The sequence below is a fragment of the Leucoraja erinacea genome, unplaced genomic scaffold, assembly GCF_028641065.1.
Source record: "Leucoraja erinacea ecotype New England unplaced genomic scaffold, Leri_hhj_1 Leri_639S, whole genome shotgun sequence".
Lineage (NCBI taxonomy): Eukaryota > Metazoa > Chordata > Chondrichthyes > Rajiformes > Rajidae > Leucoraja > Leucoraja erinaceus.
This window is the reverse complement of record NW_026576552.1, coordinates 24754-43504: the sequence shown is the minus strand read 5'-3', so window position 1 is coordinate 43504 and position 18751 is coordinate 24754. Positions and strand designations below refer to the sequence as shown.

Below are 18751 nucleotides of genomic sequence, written 5' to 3'. Positions count from 1 at the left end.
GAATAGCAAGGATCTTAAAGATTAATACTTGCCATACAGTAGCTTGCTGAAAAACTTACTCTTTAGCACTGCTAAAAGTATCCATTTTTAAAATGAACATATTGCACCACATTGTGAAGCATTGATAATCCATAATAATACGGCAACCCCCATCTTTCTTATTTCTAATAAAGATGTTTGAGACAAATCCTGTTGTTCAGGTTTGGTTTATTCCATTACCAGCATGTATATCTGTCCGGTTTATGTTGTACTGGAGGGTTTTGTTTGTGTAGAAACTCTATCAGATATCCCTTAAAACTGCTAAGGATATATCTGTCCATAGATATATTACTCCAAGCTTCAAAATGAAATTGCAATGTCCCTCCAACTTCCGTGCTCCCTATTAATGCTGGAGCCCCAAATTCACCTACCTCCATGGTTATCAGTGGTAACCAAGTTATTTTCTTGGTTTCATACGCGGTTGTGGAGGGCCTAAAGGTTAATGTTAGGGTAGATGCTGACGTAGAAACTTTTGCATCTTCCACAGTGGTCGTCCCGGGCCAAACCCTAAACAGGACGCTGCTGCTGGGTACCTCTGCCCAACCTGTCTGCAAATGCACCTGTAACAATGGCTACATTAAGAGCACCACAATATCCCGGGGTATAAAAGCCTTGCCAACACTTCAGCAAAAATATTAGCTTGAAGTTGATGGGTGGACTCACAGCCCCTCAATACTCACAGCCATCCTTCTCGAGATCATTCTCAGTGTGTTTCTGCTGGCAGTACTGGCTCATCATGTTCAGCAGGTTATTTTATCCCCCCCTTCAATAGGGGAAAATGGCTCCATCACCTGCTCAGATTTTACCCCGTCAGACCTTCCATACCCTCCTCAGAGGCGTCTGACATTTCATGCAGCCCTTATGGGAAAACTGCTGTGGGACTTATATTTATTTGCCCACTGTGGCTATCCTCCAATCCCGGAGCCTGCCACTGTGGAGAAATTTCCTCCAGCCACCGCTCCAGCCGACTTACATGCTCTCGGGCACTAGTCGTCGCGGGTGCTTTAATATATGGGACCGCTCCTGCCGACCTTGGTGCTCTCTGGCACTAGTCGCACGCGGTATTTCCCGCAGCCGGTCCCCATGCCTACGGGCACTGGTCGCTCCCCATGGTCCTGGTACTCACGGGCACCTCTACCCATTTAGGGTGAAGTTTGGCACTCGCTCCCTTATGGGAGATGCTGGTGCCGACATTCATTGCTGCCTGCTGCTGGTCATTAAGCAGCAGCAAACTCTGTGTGGCAGCACTTCAGCTCTATACTGACATCAGTAGCTGGCTGCCTGCTGTTCAGATCACAGCAGTAACGACCTGTGGCTCTGCCCTGACGTCCTTAGCTGGCTACCTGCTGCTCTTCAGAATACAGCAGCAACGTCTGGAAAAAAACCAAAGGTAAGGGAAATTTGTTCTTACCTGTACTGGTTTTCAGCCTGCCGTTTGGGAGGAACGTCCTTCCTCCCGCAGCCCCACGGACCCCGTAGCGCAGGTCCTTGGGCTGCTGTCCCAGATGTCGGCTCTCTCTCTTCCGGGACCTGCAGCCGCTTCAATCGGCACCGGAGCCGCTAGCGACTGCCCCCCCCCCGGGACGTGTTGCTCCGCTTCCCGCCCGGCAGCAGTCAATCTTGCCGGTGCGGGGAGCGACGTCGGGCACAGCTGTGCTGCTACTAAAAATAGCCTTTTAGGAATCCTCTCCGGAGGATTCGCGTGCCGTCGGCTGCTGCTGGCTGCTGGCTGCCCGCTGTTTCCGTGGTTCTCCCCTCCAGCTTCCCGCAGCTTCTTGTATTTCCTACCTGCAAGGTAAGTGGGAAAAATTTTGCAGTCTCTTACCTGCTTCTTTGCATTTCCCTCTAGGGAGACGTCCTCTCCCATGTCTGACTCGCACCATGCGTCTAGCGATATGACACGCATGCGCCGCAGCGGGGTTCTTCACGAAGTCACTCACGTGACTCCGAAGTAAAATTGACAGTATCTTTGTAATCCAGAATGATATTTAACTAAGTTATCTGAATTGAAATGACCTCGTGTCCACTGCCTGAATAGTTCACTATATTTACGGGGCTGTGTGGCCTGTAATTTAAATGTACCACAGCATGAAAACAGGCTCTTCGGCCCAACTTTAACCTTTAAACCTACTCGACTGACAACTTTGGCTTTCAACTCCATCCCTTCAATAATTGTTCCTCAATTGTTCTCATAGTTGATCTTGTTGACTTTGTCAAAAATAGCATTAAGATGCTGTTCATTGGCAAGTATGGAAAGGTCAGTTTTCTTCTTCCTCTTGGGAGATGAGCCAAGGATAACAGGTTGCAATGGGATAGTTCAACCAGTTAATCTGGTATTTTCCAGGTCCCATTGCCTGCAATTGGCCCCTTGATATCATCTGATAGCATGTTCAGGCTATAAATTAAGACGTTCTGTCTGGACACCGCACATTGTGGAGACGGTGCATTGTTGACGGAGTGAAGACTTTGGTGAGTAAAAGGCTGATTTAATTTTCTCCTTAACTTTATTGTTGCCAATATGTGTGCTCATCCTTTACATTTTGATTTTCAGTGTTCATCAAGAACTGGTCTCTGTCTCAAGACTTCAGGTCTCTGAGGTAATTAGATAAGCACCTCGCGCTCCTTAACTGACTGAACAGACTCAGAACTTGTGGGTTTGAGGTGGTGACAGGGGAGGATGCTCTCAGCGGTAGACGGGGGAATGATCTATGATATGATACAATAGAACTTTATTTATCCCAGGAGGAAAATTGATCTGTCAACAGTCATAAAAGACAAGATATATAAACATTAAATTAAAGTGACAACTGGAAAGGATTGGGGATGTACAAATATGTGTGGGGAGGAGGGGGAGTCAGTTTAACCCATACAGAAGGGGGAGGAGTTGTACAGTTTGAAGGCCACAAAGAAGAAGGATCTCATGTGGCGTTCTGCGCTGCATCTTGGTGGAACCAGTCTGTTGCTGAAGGTGCTCCTCAGGTTGACCAGTGTATCATGTAGGGGGTGAGCTGTGTTGGCCAAGATGCTCCGCAGTTTAAGGAGCATCCTCCCCTCTAAGACCACCTCCCATGAATCCAACTCTGCCCCCAGGACAGAGCCAGTTTTCCTGATGTTTGTTAATCCTGTTGGTGTCCGTGGCCTTCGACCCACTGCCCCAGCACATGGCACCACTGATTGGAAGAACATCTGCAGCATTTTGCAGCATCTGTGATACCGGCTCAACTTATTTGCTGGTCAATTCCCCTTTTGGTTTCCTCTGGAAAGTGGAGAACATTCCCACCTTGACCTGTCAGACATGACTTGCATTCATAGATTCATGGAGCCATAGAGTATGGAAACAGGCTCTTTGGCCCAACTTGCTCACACTGATCAACTTGTCCCATCTTGTCCCACCCTGGCCTATATCCCTCTAAGAATATGAGAGGAATAGATTGGGTAAATGCATTGGGGAATTAGATAGACAGACAGATGCAGGAGTAGGCCATTCGGCCCTTCGAGCCAGCACCGCCATTCATTATGATCAAGGCTGATCAGCTATAATCAGTACCCCATTCCTGCTTTCTCCCCATACCACTCGATTCCATTAGCACTTAGAGCTAAATCTAACTCTCTAAATACCAGATGCCTGATAAGATATATCCGAGGACATTGTGCAAAACTAGAGAGGAAATTACGGGAGCCCTGGTTGAAATCTACGGAATCTCTTTAAATCAAGGAGAGGTGCTGGAAAACTTGATAAGGCAGACATTTTATACATGGATTTCAGTAAAGTACTTGACAATGTTATATGTGGTAGGTTGCTCTGGAAGTTTAGATCGCATGGGATCCAAGGAGAGATAGCTGAATGGATAGAAAATTGGCTTAATGGAAGGAAGAAGAGGGTGATGGTGGAATGTTGCATCTCGGAAAAGACGCCTGTGACTAGTGGTGTGCCTCAGGATTTGGTGCTAGGCCCATTGATGTTTGTCATCTATTATAATAATTTGAATAAGAACGTACATGGTACTTTTGCAAATTACACAAATTGGATAGTTATTGAATAAGAAAATTCAAGCTAACTAGGCAAGGTCAAATGGGCTTATGAAAGGAAACTCATATCAACCAATTGATAGTAATCCTGGTTGTCTACCCAATATATTCATCTCATGATTTTGTACACGCTGGAAAGGTTGCTGAGAAAATTCATGGGAGGGAGCTTCTTTACTCAGAGAGTGGTAGCTGTGTGGAATGAGCTTCCAGTGGAATTGGTGGAGGCAGGTTCGATTTTATCATTTAAAAATAAATTGGATAGGTATATGGTCGGGAAAGGAATGGAGGGTTATGGGCTGAGTGCTAATAGAAGGGACCAGGTGTGAGTTAGTGTTCAGCATGGACTAGAAGGGCCGAGATGGCCTGTTTCTATGCTGTAATTGTTATATGGTTATATATGGTTATAAGAATGTCCTTCCTCAAAATAGTGGACCAAAACTGCACACAATACTCCAGGTGTGGTCTCACTAGGTCTCTGTACAACTGCACAAGGACCTCTTTGCTCATATATTTGATTCCTTTTGTTATAAAGGCAAACATGCCATTCGCTTTCTTCACTGCCCGCTGTACCTACACGGTTACTTTCAAAGACTGATGTACAAGGACCCCCAGATCCCGTTGTACTTCCCTTTTTCCCAACTTGACAACATTTAGATAGTAATCTGCCTTCCTGTTTTTGCTACCAAAGTGGATAACCTCAAATTTATCCACATTAAATTTCATCTACCATGCATCGCCCACTCCCCCCAACCTGTCCAAGTCACCCTGCATTCTCATAGCATCTTCCTCACAGTTCACACTGCCACCCAGCTTTGTGTCATCTGCAAATTTGCTAATGTTACTTTGAATCCCTTCGTCCAAATCATTGATGTATATTGTAAACAGCTGTAGTCCCAGCACCGAGCCTTGTGGTACCCCACTAGTCACTGCCTGTCATTCTGAAAGGGAACCGTTAATCCCTACTCTTTGTTTCCTGTCTGCCAACCGCTTCTCTATCCATGTCAGCACTCTACTCCCAATACCATGTGCCCTAATTTTGCCCACTAATCTCCTATGTGGGACCTTATCAAATGCTTTCTGAAAGTCCATGTACACTACATCCACTGGCTCTCCCTTGTCCATTTTCCTAGTTACATCTTCAAAAAATTCCAGAAGATTAGTCATGCATGATTTCCCCTTCGTAAATCCATGCTTACTCGGACCGATCCTGTTACTGCTATCCAAATGTTCGGCTATCTCATCTTTTATAATTGACTCCAGCATCTTCCCCACCACCGATGTCAGGCTAACTGGTCTATAATTCCCCGTTTTCTCTCTCCCACCTTTCATAAAATGTGGGCTAGCATTAGCTACCCTCCAATCCCCAGGAACTGATCCTGGGTCTATAGAACATTGGAAAATTATCACCAATGCATCCACGATTTCTAGAGCCACTTCCTGAAGTACCCTGGGATGCAGACCAGCAGGCCTTGGGGATTTATCAGCCTTCAGTCCCATCAGTCTATCCAACACCATTTCCTGCCTAATGTGGATATCCTGCAGTTCCTCGATCACCCCAGATCCTCTGGTCACTACTATATCAGGAAGATTGTTTGTGTCCTCCTTAGTGAAGACGGATCCAAAGTACCTGTTCAACTGATCTGCCATTTCCTTGTTCCCCATAATAAGTTCACCTTTTTCGATCTTCAAGGGTCCAGCTTTGGTCTTAACTAATTGTTTCCTCTTCACATTCCTAAAGAAGCTTTTTACTAACCTGCTTTATATTCTTGGTTAACACCGGCTTTGTCTATTCTAAAATAGTAAGATTAAATGAGAACTTACCAGTTTGAAGTTTGATCTTTATTTTGTGAGGAGTTACGATGAGGGATTACGTGAAAAGCACGCCAGCCCGCTTGCGTGTCAATCTTCCATGCAGCGGTGTGAAATCACAGATAACAGTTGTTGTACTGAATATAGGAAGATTCGAGAAACTAGAACTTCCAGCTGACCTTTATGAGAGAGGGTTGGGAGCGGAGGGCACGTAATCCCTCATTGTAACTCCTCATAAAATAAAGATCAAACTTCAAACTGGTAGGTTCTCATTTAATCTTACTATTTTACTTCGGAGTCATGTGAGTGACTACGTGAAGATTTCAAAGCTCTGTAATTTCATGGGATTCCTGGGATGGCAGGTCTTTCATATGAAGAAAGACTGAATAGACTCGGCTTGTACATGCTAGAATGTAGAAGATTGATCTTCTTATAGAAACTTACAAAATTCTGAAGGGGTTGGACAGGCTAGATGCAGGAAGATTATTCCCCTTGTTGGGGAAGTCCAGAACTAAGGATCACAGATTAAGGATAAGAGGGAAGTATTTTAGGACCGAGGTGAGAAAATTATTTTTTACACAAAGAGTGGTGAATCTGTGGAATTCTCTGCCACAGAAGGTAGTTGAGGCCAGTTCATTGGCTATATTTAAGAGGGAGTTAGATGTGGCCCTTATGGCTAAAGGGATCAGGGGGTATGGAGAGAAGGCAGGGATGAGATACTGAGTTGGGTGATCAGCAATGATCATATCGAATGACAGTGCAGGCTCAAAGGGCCGAATGGCCTACTTCTGCACCTATTTTCTATGTTTCTATGTTTCTATGCCATGAACATGAGTCCATACATCACAACTGCATAAGTTGACCACAGATGAGTGAACATTAATAATGCATTCAGACATGACATAGATTTAAAACATGCTGATGCTAATAATAAGCAAATAATAAGCAAAACATGGACAGAGCTTTAAGTTGAGTTGGCTAACGAACCTGGCCTGGCAAATGGTTTATTCTAAAGGTTTGGAAAGTCTGCTCATTTGACCATCCTACTATCACTAGGGTGCGGTCCAGCAGAACCTCCATGAATCTTGCTGCTGATGTTATCGCAGCCCTGGTGGAGTGAGATTTAAAGTGTCAGAGCTCACTCCTGCATAAGCCAATACAATCTAAACCATATGGAGATGGTCTGCACTGAAACCCTCGTGTGCGCTTTTTGTGGCATTTCCAGATCAGTGCCTCTAAGGTTCTAGTAGCCTTAACATGTTGATGGATATGTATGACAATACACAATCTATGGTCCATAGGATATGCCAGAATTCCAGCTTTAGACCCAACACCCCCGATCTGCTTAGTTGAATAACTCATTTACATAGAACGTTATTTATTGGTAGATATAACCATTCTGTTCAGCCGTAGCTTATGTAATGACTGGACGCATTGAGTTGAACTGGCGCCATGAGCATAACTATCTTATATGAGAACCGTCCAAAGATAAGGATGTAGCTGGAACCCACCGGCGAAGTAGTGTTAACACAATGTTAATACCCCATACTTCCATGTACCTGGACCTGGGAGAGTTAATGTTAAAGATATCCTTCATAAATCTGGAAATCTAAGGGTGAGACCCGACATAGTGGGTCTCGCTCCCTACAGCAAATATGATGAGAAGGCAGATTTGGCACTGTTAATGGCACTATAGCTTAATTTATTGTCAGAGACCCATTTTAAATGAACTCCAAGACGTCAGTTATCCGTGCCGTTTATGTGTAATATTAGCATTTAAACAAAACACTTCCCATCTCCTAATGAGGAAATGTACTGCTTTTTTGGTGCTATCCCTGCAATCTGCAGTGAGAATGTCCATGGTTCGGTCTGAGAACCCGAGCCGCAGGAATGGTCTTCTCAGAGTCTGCAAGTCATTGAATTGATTTTATCATGCAGAGGATGGTTTCCGGAGTCACAGGCTGAACCAGCAATTTGTGTGTTTAGAAATAACCATAAGGTACTATTATCATTCCCAATATGAGCGGGAATCATGGCTGCATAGGCCAGTCAGGCACTACGAAAATGCCTGAAGTGGGATCTTGCTGAATTTTTTTTGCAAGACCCGACTGATGAGGCAAAAATGGAGGAAAGACATAAAAGAACATTCCTCCCCAGTGTAGTGAGAATCCATGAATCGCCACTGCCCCTGGATGTGGCTGTCATGTCACATATTTTTGCAACTGGTGATTCAGCCTGGATGCAAACATATCGATATTCGGTGTTCCATCGAGCCACAATGTCATTAAATACTTTGTGATCCAACATCCATTCTGTGTTGTCATTGATTTTACGTGATGCTACACCAGCGCCAAATGAGGTTAGGTAAATTATCACAGGATCCTTTGATTTGATTGCACCCATGTGATTAACATATGCCACTACCATAGTGTATCAACTTGCAGTTGAGCATGCAGATTATGAATATTCGCACAATAATATTTTAACCCATAGAATACACCTAGTGTCTATTGGTAGTTGATACCATATAACTGAAGAATTGGTAACTGATGCAAATCCCATCCGCCTCTGTAACTAGAGATGGTATTCATAATTTTCCATCTTTGAGCACTAGCATCAGTTTGTAATATAACTGAAGTTTTACTGACCAAAAAGTTACTGGAGCAATGCTGAGTACTGTTCGCCAACCATTGTGGCTTTGATAGCTTCAGCTGGTAATAGCATAGATCTGTTAATAATGACCTACATGGTGCTTGAGAGGTTATTCATTTGCACTTTGTAAGTTTTGATAATGCAAAGGCCCAAATTGCACAGCTGAAACACAGCCACTATATTGCCAATTACACTTGATGAATAGAAAGCTGTTTTATAACAACAAGCTTGTTACAGGCTTCTATTAATTCCAATCTCTTGCCCCTGAGTGGAGTCACAGACAAATTAATAGAGTTAAAGGTAAATCCCAATAATCAATAACTAGTTGTTGATAATTTTAAATTTAACTGAGTGGATGAGAAACCCCAATTTCTCAAATATAGTTTGCAGCTGAAACAGTAAAATTTCAGCAAAATACAGCATTTGGAATATCATCCAGATAGACCATAACAAGTGTTTTTGAGCTCTGAGCAGCCCAAGCACAGGTTTTAGTAATTTGGTAAATAAACTGGGAGCTGAAGTTAGCCCATTTTGCAACGCATTAACTATTATCATTGCCCCATCCAGCTAAATTTCAAATATCTCCGGTGATCCCTTTGAATGGGAACTGAATAGTATGTACCTTTGAGATCGATGCATGCCACAAAGATCCCATGGAAATCAGTTGTTAGACAGTAACGAAGTTTCCTATGCTGAAATGTTTATACTGCCCATGCGAGTTAAATCAAGGATGAACCGACATCCTCCATTTTTCACAATTATCGGGCCACGCCTGCCATATCTGCGAGCCTGCCTCGAAAGACAACTCTGGCCATATTTCCGAGCCTATCTCGAAAGGCAATCCTGGCCATAATTTTTGTTTTATGGGAAAGATGTAGAAGAGAAATGGAGGACATTTAAAGGGGAAATTTTAAGAGTACAGAATCTTTATGTTCCTGTTCGGTTGAAAGGAAACAGTAAAAATTGGAAAGAGCCCTGGTTTTCAAGGGAAATTGGACATCTTGTTCAGAAAAAGAGGGAGATCTACAATAATTATAGGCAGCATGAAGTAAATGAGGTGCTTGAGGAGTATAAGGAATGTAAAAAGGATCTTAAGAAAGAAATTAGAAAAGCTAAAAGAAGATATGAGGTTGCTTTGGCAAGTAAGGTGAAAGTCAATCCAAAGGGTTTCTACAGCTATATTAATAGCAAAAGGATAAGGAGGGATAAAATTGGTCCATTGGAGAGACCGAGTGGGCAGCTATCTGCAGAGCCAAAAGAGATGGGGGAGATATTGAACATTTTTTTTTCTTCGGTATTCACCAAGGAGAAGGATATTGAATTATGTGAGGTAAGGGAAACTAGTAGAGTAGCTATGGATACTATGAGGTTCAAAGTAAAAGAAGTACCGACACTTTTGAAAAATATAAAAGTGGATAAGTCTCCAGGTCTCGACAGGATATTCCCTAGGACACTGAGGGAAGTTAGTGTAGAAATAGCCGGGGCTATGACAGAAATATTTCAAATGTCATTAGAAACGGGAATAGTCCCCGAGGATTGGCGTACTCCGCATGTTGTTCCATTGTTTAAATAGGGTTCTAAGAGTAAACCTAGCAATTATAGACCTGTTAGTTTGACTTCAGTGGAGGGCAAATTAATGGAAAAGATACTTAGAGATAATATATATAAGCATCTAGATAAACAGGGTCTGATTAGGAACAGTCAACATGGATTTGTGCCTGGAAGGTCATGTTTGACTAATCTTCTTGAATTTTTTGAAGAGGTTACTAGGGAAATTGACGAGGGTAAAGCAGTGGATGTTGTCTATATGGACTTTAGTAAGGCCTTTGACAAGGTTCCTCATGGAAGGTTGGTTAAGAAGGTTCAACTGTTGGGTATAAATGCAGGAATAGCAAGATGGATTCAACAGTGGCTGAATGGGAGAAGCCAGAGGGTAATGGTGGATGGTTGTTTATCGGGTTGGAGGCAGGTGACTAGTGGGGTGCCTCAGGGATCTGTGTTGGGTCCTTTGTTGTTTGTCATGTACATCAATGATCTGGATGAAGGTGTGGTAAATTGGATTAGTAAGTATGCAGATGATACCAAGATAGGGGGTGTTGTGGATAATGAAGAGGATTTCCAAAGTCTACAGAGGGATTTAGGCCATTTGGAAAAATGGGCTGAAAGATGGCAGATGGAGTTTAATGCTGATAAATGTGAGGGGCTACACCTTGGCAGGACAAATCAAAATAGGACGTACATGGTAAATGGTAGGGAATTGAAGAATACAGTTGAACAGAGGGATCTGGGTATAACCATGCATAGTTCCTTGAAGGTGGAATCTCATATAGATAGGGTGGTAAAGAAAGCTTTTGGTATGCTAGCCTTTATAAATCAGCGCATTGAGTATAGAAGCTGGGATGTAATGTTAAAATTGTACAAGGCATTGGTGAGACCAAATCTGGAGTATGGTGTACAATTTTGGTCGCCAAATTATAGGAAGGATGTCAACAAAATAGAGAGAGTACAGAGGAGATTTACTAGAATGTTGCCTGGGTTTCAACAACTAAGTTACAGAGATAGGTTGAATAAGTTAGGTCTTTATTCTCTGGAGCGCAGAAGGTTAAGGGGGGACCAGATAGAGGTCTTTAAAATGATGAGAGGGATAGACAGAGTTGATGTGGACAAGCTTTTCCCTTTGAGAATAGGGAAGATTCAAACAAGAGGACATGACTTCAGAATTAAGGGACAGAAGTTTAGGGGTAATATGAGGGGGAACTTCTTTACGCAGAGAGTGGTGGCGGTGTGGAATGAGCTCCCAGTGGAAGTGGTGGAGGCAGGTTCATTGGTATCATTTAAAAATAAATTGGATAGGCATATGGATGAGAAGGGAATGGAGGGTTATGGTACGAGTGCAGGCAGGTGGGACTAAGGGGAAAAAAATTTGTTCGGCATGGACTTGTAGGGCCGAGATGGCCTGTTTCCGTGCTGTAATTGTTATATGGTTATATGGTTATAATACTGAGCCTGCCTCGAAAGCCAACTCCGGCCATAATTCTGAGCTTGCCTGGAAAGACAGCTCTGGCCATATTTCCAAGCATGTCTCGAAAGGCAATACTGGCCATAATACTGAGCCTGCCTTGAAAGACAACTCTGGTCACAATTCCAAGCCTGCATGGAACCCTTGTATACTGTGCAGTATAAACTAATCTCATGTTAGCATTTTAGTTTATAAACAGATGTGAATCTCATGTTATCATTGTCATTTGTACAAAAAACAAGTGTAAATATTACCAACTTGTAAATGGTCCATATGCCCCATGTTTCAGAAAGAACCAGACCCACCTACCTCCATGGTTACCATTGGTCTTATGGTAAGCCCAAAGGCCCCTGATGCGGGTTCTATTTCCGTCTTTGATTTGTAGAGTAGGACTGCTGGGGTGCATGGGTTCCATATTTTTCCTGAGGACCGGCTTGGGCCTTGGCCTGAAAGACCTTTGCCCAGTTTTCAAGCTGCCACCAGCTTCAGTAAACCGCTTACTGCCGATGGAGGCATGGGGTGTGTTGTCGCCGAAACGATGAAGCTTTGCTAAATTGTTATATGGTTATATGGTCGTCGGTACCTTGATTAGTCCGACAGATTTTGCTTCTTCATCCAGGTCTTACCTGTTGGATAGGTCTTCCCTGAAGAGAAGATTTGGTGACTGGACATTGCTGGCCTTACATGAGCCTGCACATTTGCATTGCACAACAACACCAGGCCAGCAATTTTTAAAATTTGTTGGGGTTTCATTTCCTGGGTTTTCATGCCCCCTCCAATGTCACCCCAGATAGCGCTGTTCACTGCCGGCACTTTCAGGAACAATTTACAGGTGCATGGCATCTTACAGCCATCACCTGTTCCTGTAATGAGGTGACGTGAGGTAGCTGATGCTTGCAAAGCCAGTAACGTGAGAGGAACTTGCAGAAGCTCCTTAGTTTGCGAGGATATCGCAACCCTTGATCCCATGACAGACAATACTTGATCCTCACGCATGTACTCCAGTATGTTCCACAGACATACTTCCGAGTTTGGAGTCAGTTACACACTGACCCCTCGCACTCCACTCCACAGAGAGGGAGCTTTGTAAGCAACCCTGAAACAGGTGTTGCCGCAGGCCCCCAAGGAGATCTGCGTTGATATGGCCCCGTTTCACGGACCATATCAGGATGGAGCATCACATTTGTGGGATAAACGCCCGAGGGTGTTATCCATGCTCCATCTGGGTTAAACTTCCGAAGACGTACCCATGTATGTCGGAGAGGAACCCTCCTGGCCTGACTCGTCCCAGTCCAGGCCTCTTCCCAACTCCGTTTGGCTGCACCCCTAGGTGCTGCCGAAGCCGGAAGTCGCTGACCACACTGTCAGCGACTCGGGTAGCGAACCCGACGGCCGCCCGATACCCGCAATTCCGCGGTCTCCGTAGCCGGTTCCCTGTGCACCGTAGCCAGTTTCCCTGCGGTCCGTGACCAGGATTCCCTGTGGTCCATAACCGGTTTTCCCGCGGCCGTCCGGACTTTGCCCCGTATATTATATCCAGCAGGAAACTCTGTAAAAGAGATTCTTGCAAGCAAAAACTAGGACCTGGAAATAAGTTCAAAAACTTACCTGCAGGGTTTGAAACTGGAGGAGCGACGTGCCTGCCAGCCGGTCGTGCGCCATGCGTTAGACGATAATGATGCACATGTGGGCTGGCGAGCTCTTCACGTAGTCACACATGACTGAAGTAAAATTTGCATTTTGAGGTCTAATGGAAACTTCCCTATATCTAGACCTTTGATTAATCTAAGCCATAAATCATCAATCTGTCTAACCACGTAAAACCCTGGAATGAAGGCCATCGGGACCCAAAGACCTGTCAGTCTTCATTTCCAACAACTTGCTCACTATGTCTACTCTGATGATTGAAATTCCTCTGTGTTTCTTTCTCCTTCCATTTGTAATGCACACTTATAGTGGTTTTGTTTTATTACCTTTACCTCATCACGAAAACTGATGCAAAAACATGTTTACTTCATCTCCTCAAGTTTTCCACCATTAATTCCCCAGATTCTTACAAGGGGGTCATCAATTCACACATAAACTATAGACACAAGGATCTTTGTCCTGCGCCCCTCTCTCTTTCAGCTTTCACCCCACTGCCCCACCACACTATCCCCACTACAAAGAGTCTGAAGGAGGGTCCCAACAGGAAACGTTGCCTATTCTTGTTCTCCAGAAATGTTGTCTGACCCACTGCATTACATCTGCATTTTGTCTTAATTTAACACATAAACCCTCTTGGTCATCTGCCCACTTCGGGTTTGATTATTTCCCATTTACTTCTAACTGGCATCAATTCACACTATCCAGTTCAACTCTAACATCCATATTTTACTCGGCATGTACCACTACTTTCACTGTTAACCTGGCATGATTCTGTGCTTTTTGATATCCAATTTAAAATGTTCACAATTGTATCAAATCCCTCAAGACTGTCCTCTTCCTTCCCAAAACTGGCCCAGTTCTGTAGCTGTTTCAGAACTTTCTCTTCCACCCATTGAACAAGTAAACAACTGTTGTTAGCATTAACACTGACATTATTGAACTTTTTCAGATATCTTTGCTAATTGGAGTATTTACTAATCGTAAATTGTTGCATAATGCAACCTTTAACATTTTTTAACATTATTTTTTTTGCCTCAGATTAGAAGAAAACTGAATTTGTCCAAATTGCAGCTTGGTTTTCTTTCTTGAAACAAAATGGTATTGGGTTCAACCACAAGTAAGTATTTTTGTACATTCTTTAAAAATTGATGATAACACAATATTGCCACCTTGAAACATTATAGGTTTAGTTCAGTTTAGAGGTACAGTGAGTACTTCACCCTACTGAGTCCTTGCCAATCATCAATTAACTGTGCACACTAATACCTGTTCTCTACTCAGCTTGCTTTTGTACATGCGAGATAGTTTCTTACAAATCTGAATGAGGTTTTTAGAAAAAGTAACCAAAAGGATTTTCGAGGGCAAATTCATCTATATGGACTTTAGCAAGGCACTTGATAAGGTCCTGCATTGGAGGCTGCTCTGGAAGGTTAGCCGACTGGATAGAGAATTGGCTCAATGGAAGGAAGCAGAGGCTGATGATGGAAGGTTGTTTTTCGGACTGGAGGCCTGTGACTAGTGGTGTGCCTCAGTTTGGGCCGCATTTGCTCTTTGTGGTTTATATCAACAGTTTGGATGAGAATGTGCAAAGCAGGATTAATAAGTTTGCAGAGGGTACTAATGTGGGTGGTATCGTAGAAATGAATATGGCTCTCAAAGATTACAGCTGGATCTAGATCAGCTGGGCAGGTGGACTGAGGAATGGCTAATGGAGTTTACTATAGATGAGCGAGTGATGTTGAATTTTGAAATGTCAAATATAATGAATCACAGGGCCCTGGGAGTGCTGTGGAGCAGAGGGATCTAGGAATTCAAAAAAAGTGGAGTTGAGTATAGGAACAAAGTTGTACAGTTCTGCAGTTATACAGGGCCCTAGTGAGAACACACTTAGAGTATTGTGTGCACTTTTGGTCCCCTAATTTGAGGAAGGACATTCTTGCTATTGATGGAGTGCAGCGTAGGTTCACAAAGTTAATTCCCGGGATGGCGGGACAGTCATATGCTGAGAAAGTGGAATGGCTGGGCTTGTATATTCCAGATTTAGAAGGATGAGAGGGCATCTTATTGAAACATATACGATTATTAGGGGTTTGGACATGCTCTAGGCAGGAAACAAGTTCCATGTTGTGGGAGTCCAGAACCAATAGACAATAGACAATAGGTGCAGGAGTAGGCCATTTGGCCCTTCGAGCCCACACTGCCATTCAATGTGATCATGGCTGATCATCCCCAATCAGTACCCCGTTCCTGCCTTATCCCCATATCCCCTGACTCCACTATATATAAGAGCCCTATCTAGCTCTCTCTTGAAAGCATCCAGAGAACCTGCCTCCACCGCCCTCTGAGGGAGAGAATTCACAGGCTCACCACTCTCTGTGAGAAAAAGTGTTTCTTCGTCACCGTTCTAAATGCTTACACCTTATTCTTAAACTGTGGCCCCTGGTTCTGGACTCCCCCAACATCGGGAACATGTTTCCTGCCTCTAGCGTGTCCAAGCCCTTAACAATCTTATATGTTTCAATGAGATACCCTCTCATCCTTCTAAACTCCAAGTGTACAAGCCCAGCTGCTCCATTCTCTCAGCATATGACAGTCCCGCCATCCCAAGAATTAACCTTGTAAACCTACGCTGCACTCCCTCAATAGCAAGAATATCCTTCCTCAAATTAGGGGACCAAAACTGCACACAATACTCCAGGTGTGGTCTCACTAGGGCTCTGTACAACTGCAGAAGGACCTCTTTGCTCCGATATTCGATTTCTCTTGTTATAAAGGCCAACCTGCCATTCGTTTCCTTCACTTCCTGCTGTACCTGCACGCTTACTTTCATAGACTGATGAACAAGGACCCCCAGATCCCGTTGTACTTCCCCTTTTCCCAACTAGACGCCATTTAGATAGTAATCTGCCTTCCTGTTTTTGCTACCAAAGTGGACAACCTCACATTTATCCGCATTAAATTTAATCTGCCATGTATCTGCCCAATCCCCCAACCTGTCCACCCTGCATTCTCATAGCATCCTCCTCACAGTTCAAACTGCTTTGTGCCATCTGCAAATTTGCTAATGTTACTTTGAATCCCTTCCTCCAACTCATTGATGTATATTGTAAATAGCTGCGGTCCCAGCACTGAGCCTTGCGGTACCCCACTAGTCACTGCCTGCCATTCTGAAAGGGAACCGTTAATCTCTACTCTTTGTTTTCTGTCTGCCAAACAATTTTCTATCCATGTCAGCACTCTACCCACAATACCATGTGCCCTAATTTTGCCCACTAATCTCCCATGTGAGACCTTATCAAATGCTTTCTGAAAGTCCAGTTACACTACATCCACTGGCTCTCCCTTGTTAATTTTACTAATTACATCTTCAAAAAATTTCAGAAGATTAGTCAAGCATGATTTCCCCTTCGTAAATCCATGCTGACTCAGAGCGATCCTGTTACTGCTATGCAAATGTTCGGCTATCTCATCTTTTATAATTGACTCCAGCATCTTCCCCACCACCGATGTCAGGCTAACTGGTCTATGATTCCGTTTTCTCTCTCCCATCTTTCTTAAAAAGTGGGATAACATTAGCTACCCTCCAATTCACAGGAACGTAGAAACATAGAAACATAGAAAATAGGTGCAGGAGTAGGCCATTTGGTCCTTCAAGCCTGCACCGCCATTCAATATGATCATGGCTGATCATCCAACTCAGTATCATGTACCTGCCTTTTCTCCATACCCACTGATCCCTTTAGCCACAAGGGCCACATCTAACTCCCTCTTAAATATAGTCAATGAACTGGCCTCAACTACCTTCTGTGGCAAAGAATTCCAGAGATTCACCATTCTCTGTGTGACATTTTTTCTCTCATCTCGGTCCTAAATGATTTCCCCCTTATCCTTGATCCCCTTATCCTTGAATTGATCCTGAATCTATAGAACATTGAGAAATGATCAGCAATGTGTCCACAATTTCTTGAGCCACTTCCTTAAATACCCTGGGATGCAGACCATCAGGCCCTGGGGATTTATCAGCCTTCGGTCCCATTGGTCCCAACACCAATTCCTGCCTAATGTGGATTTCCTTCAGTTCCTCCATCACCCCAGATATGAAGAAAGACTGGATAGACTCGGCTTGTACTCACTAGAGTTTATAAGATTGATGGGGAATCTTATAGAATCTTACAACATTCTTAAGGGGTTGGATAGGCTAGATGCAGGAAGATTGTTCCCGATGTTGGGGAAGTCCAGAACAAGGGATCTCAGTTTAAGAATAAGGGGGAGATCTTTTAGGACCGAGACGGGAAATATATTTTTCACACAGAGAGTGGTGAATCTCTGGAATTCTCTGCCACAGAAGGTAGTTGAAGCCAGTTCATTGGCTATATTTAAGAGGGAGTTAGATGTGGCCCTTGTGGCCAAAGGGATCAGGGGGTATGGAGAGAAGGCAGGTACAGGATACTGAGTTGGATGATCATCCATGATCATATTGAATGGCGGTGCAGGCTCGAAGGGCCGAATGGCCTACTCTGCACCTATTTTCTATGTTTCTATGTTTCTATGATTGAATGGTGGAGTAGATGGAATGGGCTGAATGGCCTATTTCTGCTCTTATGCTTTATGGTCTTACAATCTTCTGGTGATGGAGCTGGAAAGAGTGCAGATAAGATTTTTGAAGATTTTGTCAGAAACGAAGGGCCTGGATAGGACTTTATTCCTTGGAGTGCAAGAGACTAAGGGGTAATCTTACAGAGGGGGATTGATAGGGTAAAGAGAGCATATAACCCAGGATAGGGGAAGCAAATGCAAAGAACATAGGTTAAAGTGAGAGGGACAAGGTTTGATAGGAATTTCTTTACACAATTTTTTCACACAAAGGCTGGTGGGTATCTGGAACAAGCTTTCAGAGGAGGTAGTTGAAGCTTGTACTACAACAACAATTAATGGACAGATACATGGATAGGAACGTTTTAGAGGGATGGGAGGCAGTTGTGGGCAGGTGGAAATCGTGTAGTTGGGACATCTTGGGTGGCTTGGGCAAGTTGGGCGAAAGGGGACTCTTTCCATGTTATATGACTCTATGATGCTAAGAAGCTGTCTTTGCAATCTTTCAGGAAAGATCTGGGATGAATTACATGTGGATTTTCCGGAGTGGATAATGCAATCAACAGAATGCATTGTGGAACTGCGCTTAATTGCTGATTCCATTGATGATTATCATCAAAGTGCCAGCAAGGCAAACTGGATGGGAACTTTCACAGGAGCCGTGGGAGGAATCGTAAGCATTGCAGGGATAATCGCAGTTCCTTTCTCAATGGGAACCTCCCTCGTGCTCACTGGGGTGGGAATGACTGCGGGTGCAGTCAGTGGGGTCACTAACGCTGTGGCCAACATTAAGGATCATTCCAACCAAGACAACAAACAGAAAAGGGTGAATGAAATTGTAAAACAATACCTAAAATTAACCCAAAAACTGACAGACAAAGTAACTCAGCTCACTAAAGCAATTAAAGGCATGATTAAAATTAAGTCAGGGAATTTACCTAATGCTTCATTTGTTGCTACATA

The 18751-nt window shown here is 43.7% G+C and overlaps 1 long non-coding RNA gene across 1 annotated transcript; it reads left to right on the top strand.

Moving 5' to 3' along the window:
* Nucleotides 1-2430: 2430 nt before the first annotated feature.
* On the top strand, nt 2431-18417 carry LOC129694370 (uncharacterized). Its single transcript, XR_008723000.1, has 4 exons — nt 2431-2508; nt 2591-2636; nt 14234-14312; nt 18298-18417. It is a non-coding gene; the product is annotated as an uncharacterized LOC129694370 (long non-coding RNA).
* The last annotated feature ends 334 nt before the right edge of the window (nt 18418-18751 follow it).